The sequence below is a fragment of the Magnolia sinica genome, chromosome 16, assembly GCF_029962835.1.
Source record: "Magnolia sinica isolate HGM2019 chromosome 16, MsV1, whole genome shotgun sequence".
Lineage (NCBI taxonomy): Eukaryota > Viridiplantae > Streptophyta > Magnoliopsida > Magnoliales > Magnoliaceae > Magnolia > Magnolia sinica.
The window spans coordinates 1,754,187-1,759,834 of NC_080588.1; the positions used below are offsets into that span (position 1 = coordinate 1,754,187).

The 5,648-nt window shown below is 37.8% G+C and overlaps 1 long non-coding RNA gene across 1 annotated transcript; it reads right to left on the minus strand.

The window, feature by feature from the left end:
* Positions 1-1,867: 1,867 nt before the first annotated feature.
* LOC131228632 (uncharacterized) lies at positions 1,868-2,666 on the minus strand. Its single transcript, XR_009163032.1, has 3 exons — positions 2,546-2,666; positions 2,393-2,453; positions 1,868-2,025 (listed from the first exon to the last, which is right to left on the minus strand). It is a non-coding gene; the product is annotated as an uncharacterized LOC131228632 (long non-coding RNA).
* Between the last annotated feature and the right edge of the window lie 2,982 nt (positions 2,667-5,648).

Genomic DNA, 5,648 nt, shown 5'->3' on the forward strand with positions numbered 1-5,648 from the left:
TCAAGTTGTTCAGTTTGAATCTAACCGCACAAACAACACGTAACCAAAAACAAACCAAGAGCAAACAATCTAATCATGTGACTGTCAGACTAGCAGACAATGATGATATGGTAAAAAATAAAAAGCATATGATGGCGTCCATGGATTGGAGGATACTATCGTTCAAGAAATCTGATTTTGAGGCTATGACTTAGGACAATCGGATACACCAATTGCCTTATTTTGAGTAAATTTAAGTAACGCGTATTGCGTATCAAGTGTCCTATGGTGCAAAAGTATGAAATTAACTCTCTATTGTTGGAGGAAAATACGGCATTTAACGCTACAAAAGTTGAGAGCATATCTAGTGATCCTTTGATAGGGTAGATACCCCATACCAAAGTCTGTATGGTGGCCGATTTCCATGGACGCGGATTTTTGACTTTTTGGGAAGTTCCTGTGCTGGGATGTAGGTGGGTCCACCGTGATGTTTGTTAGAAATCCACCTCATCCATCTGTTTTGCGAGGTCATTTTAGGACATGAGACTGAAGATGAGGTGAATCCAAAACTCAAGTGGACCACACGAGAGGGAAAGTTAAGAAAAGAGTTTCCCATCATTGAAGCCTTCCTAGGTTCCACCTTGATGTGTATATGCCATCCAAAATGTTTATGAGGTCATTCCCACTTCGATGAAGTGAAAACACAAAAAATTTATCCTCATATGTAACTTCTGTGGCCATAAAAATCTTTCAACAATAGCCACTTAATTCCACAATTTCCTATCACTTAATTCCACAATTTCCTATCACACTTGAGTTTACTCATTTTCGGTCTCATGTCCTAAAATGATCTTGTAAAATGGATGGACGGGGTGGATTTCTCACAAACATAATAGTGGCCCCCATTTAGCATCCCAGCACAGGAACTTCTTATGAAACGCTTTAGCAGTAAATATGTGTCTGGTTTTACATCCTTTGATTGCATCTCTAGATTGATATGAATGCTTCACTACAAGAAAACTGGATTTTACCGGCGGTCAAAACCGCCGGCAAAGACCCAGAAAACCGCGGGCAAAGGCAGCTAACAGCCGGTAAAAGATTTACTGGCGGTCAGGACCTTTACTGACAGTTGTGCTGGCCGCCGCTACACTCTAAGAAGCTACGAATAAAATCCGTAGCTAATGATGACAAGCCTACAGTACGACCATAGCCACTGGTACCGTAGCCTGAAAACTTTGCTGCGGTTAAATCCGTAGCTATAGAGAAAATCTTTTTTTCAAAAGTTAGAAAAAAAAAAAAAAAAAAGTGACGCACATGTATCCTAGGTTTTTTTTTTTACCCGTCTAAACGGCAAACATACCTTGGTTAATGTCAATGATTTCCTTGTTGCCAATGATTGCCATTGTTTCCAAGGGACGTTTCTTTTGTCAGTCTTTGGTGAGTTGTGTAGCAGTAAAAGGTATCAGCACTAGTTAGCAGTTAAAATTAGCTCACACTCCAAATCACCAGTCATTGTGTTCTGAGGGGCTGTGACATGTAAAACACAGATCCGACTTGAATTTACCTTGACAAAATATAATAATGGCAGAGAAGAGGAAGTGTGCCAGTGTCACCTGTTTGAAGATAAAGCAGGGAATTTGTAAGACAATTAGAAAAACTACATACACACACAAAAACAGAAAAGAAAAGATTCAAGGTCTAAGTCAGAAAATAGACAAAAAACAAAACAAAAATATAACTTTTTTCTAGAGTAATACGATGACTATTGATTTTAGAGAAGTGTGGTCCATGTAGATAATCCAAACTGCTGATCTAATGGACCAATAGTAGATGGGACCGGACCAAACTCACTTTTTGCTATTCTAGGGGAAAATAAACTAGGTTACCTTTAAAACATCCATTGTCAATCCTTACAGATGCCTAAAGCAAAGAACACGAACTCGAACATGACTCCCTTCCTTGAACTTTTCATCCAGCTTGCAGACTTCCTCATCAACGACATCAGATATCTGTGACCCGCAAAAGAAGAATCTTTACATTTTCAGCCTGGGTAGTAACAACAACACCAGAAGGATCTTTAAATATGAACCAATCACAATAAAAGAAGGCAATGCCTTCATCAGTATATTAAGAAACGCTAGAGAGGAAAGAATTCAAAATTAATGCATGAATTGGTATGTAAATGTTATATCTACTTTTGCAATTGATGCAATATTTGAATGTGGCCCATCATTTAGATGATCTGGAATACACGAAGGGTGCACCAGTCAGACAGAAACCAAAAAATTTATGATTTCTCATAATTTCATATGGAGAATCCAAAAAAACCAACAACGAGACGAAAACTTAGTGTCTATGGAGAATCCAAAAAAATAAAATAAAATTTACTAAAAGGTATGACAGGAACTCTTACAACTTGCAGAGAATCCAATGACCGTACTGTCTACGGCCTTCTGAGGAGTCGGTGTTTCTTCCTGTTAAAAGAAAACAATCACAGTATAATAATCATCTTTCAGATATTAGAACCCATATTCAAAAACCAGGAAATAGCAAACGAGAAAAATACCCAATAGAAATTCCATGTTCATTTGATCAGTTCCATGCAATTTCACACACCCAATTCATCCAAAAAATCAGAAACATGACTTGTATGAACAACAGAAGCTCCTTCCATTCAATCAGTTCCAACTTCCATGGAATTCCATGAGTTCACCAAATACAATAACAGAATATCCATAATGATTTGAAGCAACCTGCATAAGATACCGAAAAATCAAAGCTTACAAGAAAATACAGATTGGTAAAAATATAAATATACTAATGAAAACATGTGCACTTAGAAAACAACACAGGTTATAACAAAACCTCAATTATGAGATGGCTTCTTCTGTTTGAGTCACCGAAAGAGGGGGAAATTGATTTCCTTTTAACAGTTACATAGAAAACTACACTCATAACCAACTCTAGATGGAAATTTATTTCCTTTTAACAGTTAGAGAATGATTGAAAGATTAAACCAAAACCAATCTAATGAAAGAGATGATATGACATTCAACCAAAAAAATAAAGTGCTAGAAGTGAAATTTCTTTTATTAGAATAATAAATGCATACAAAATATATATAATTTACTATTAAAACCACCTAGACCCAAACTGGACAGTACCTAGACCTGATTTTTAATCAGGTCCTAAAGTTGAGACCTGAACCAGTCCCAATTGCTTAATGGGTCCCATAAATGAGACCTAGATGTATTAACATTGGGTTGGATTCATCAGATACCCATTGACAGCCACACATGCAATTGAGTGCAATATTAGCCACATACCAAGTTGGTGCAAAAACTCTCTTGATTGTACTCATGTCTGGTCTTCTCTAAGCCCAACCATGGAGATGTTTGCATACTTCCCTTTGGCAAGCAATCTCAATTCGCAGATATGGTGGTCCCCAGCACTGATTTCTGAGTAGGAAGCTTCTTCAGCCATTGGATGAGGGACACCCATTTGGATGTATATGCTATTGCCCCAACAGTAGGGTTGTTTTGAATCCAACAGCGGGCCACAGACAAATCCATCACCAGTAGTTAGGCCTGAGAATGGGAATTCTAGAATCAAGAAGCTGAAGAGTTAAAACAAACATGTTCGCTTGCTGCACAAAAAGAAAGGTAAAAAAAAAGAAAAAAAAAAAGAAAAAGAAGACAATACAATGTGAATTTTAAAGACAAACATTAATTTATTCTTCAAGAGCTAATACGGGATTAGTTACAATCGAAGTGGTCAAGCAGATAAATTGGGAGATACATGGTAGAAAAGTCATCAGTAATACAGGCAATTACTGTGGCTATAGACAATAACCAAAAGAAGAGCTGAAAGAAAGCATTGAAAACCATGCCTACCTTCTCCTTTTGTAGGACTTACTGACAGTTGTGCCAGCCGCCGCTTCAATGCGGGATTTACTGACGGTTGTGTTGGCCTGCCTGCCCAGCGTTGGCCCTAAGATCTGTCCTAGCTGGGGATCAAACAATTCGCTTAGATTCAGTAAAAAATGACTATACACCATAACTGAGATGTTTGTCTCAGATGAAAAACAGACGAGAGTTGCAACTGCTACCGTCCAAACCACCGCCTGTAATAGAACCTAAGGCCAGGATGGGATTGGTTGGATCCCACAAATGCATCAGATACAAACTCAAATTGATTCTCTGCATCTACATTCCACTGATATAAAACCTGTTGTGGATTTGGTAATAACCTAGATACTGCTGCAACCAAATAATCTGGACCACCCGACAGAAGACTTTTCACGCATTTGAGTGTGAATCCATTACCCGAAAATGGTCCATTCACTGACCATTGGGTCATTCGAGCAGAGCAATTTTTACACCAGGGCTACTTTGCACTGGGATCCCACTGGATGATCAATCCAAATGATGCTGACATCATGCAGGTGGGCCCAATCATAGAGATTCAGGATGATACCGACTGTTAAGGGCCCGTTTGGCTGACACCTAAAATGAGTTCATTCCGTTTTAGTAAATCATAATTATGCACTGATCATAGGCAATCAGATGAGCAGGCTGGATATAGTATTAATTATGTATTAACTAAAATGAGATGGATTCAGTTTTCAGTCTTACCAAACAGACCCCAAGTATTTCATGAACATTGAAATGCAAAATTCAAATTAATAATAGATGCCTAAATTGAATAGTTTCCAAAATAAAAAAATTAAGAAAAAAAATCCATCGATCTAGCTCCCATTCATCCATGGCTAAAACCTGCAAAACAAAATAGCAAAAAGAACATACAATTGCCAATGCCAATGAAAACAATAACATTTTAATCAAGAAGTGCCTTGTAATCTTCAGTTTCAGTTTGATACACAATGGAAAATGAAAACCTGAATTTCCAGGAAATGAAAAGGAGACTGGAGACCCATGCTTCGAGATGTAAATAGCAAATATGGCTGCAATAGAATGAAAACCTGAATACGTGTGCGTTGATAGCTTTGTAGCTTGAAGGTGGTCGTCGTTCGTTTTCTGGTTTGTTATTGGTCAGCTCAAGGCTTTGGGATAAATATTGCCCATGAGCAGCTCTAGACAGTTCCAGCTTCTAGATGAGTCTGTACAGGCTGCTGCTATTACTAGATCTACTGGTTCATTTTGATTATTAGTCCATGGTCCCTAGTAGCTTTTGAGATGGCTCATTTCAATCATATGGGCAGCAGGAATGGAGGATAAGTCTGTCTATTGTCTGCTACACAATAATGGCTATATGCAGAGTTTTGATTCAGCTAGCTTGTTGAGCCTGCCTTCATGCTCAGGGTCCAGTCTCTTTGGATTGCTTTGTTGCTAGTTGTGGGCCCCTGTCCTTGGATTAGTTGTCTTAGGATCCCTGTCCACTTGCTATTGGTTTTTCTAGTTTTGGAGTTGATGATTGTACGAGAATCTTGTTGAGGTACCTTTAGTTTTATTGGCCCTCCTTATATTTTCCTCTTATTATCAATTATTTTATGTAGTAAAAAAAGATATTCTAGGGGATTTTCTAGAATATCAAATGATGATAATGGAATTCTCCTATATATACAATATTACGAGAATGCCATGATCTATAAATCATTGCTTAGCATGTACTAAATTACATGAGAACTAAAATACAAAAATAATGCCATT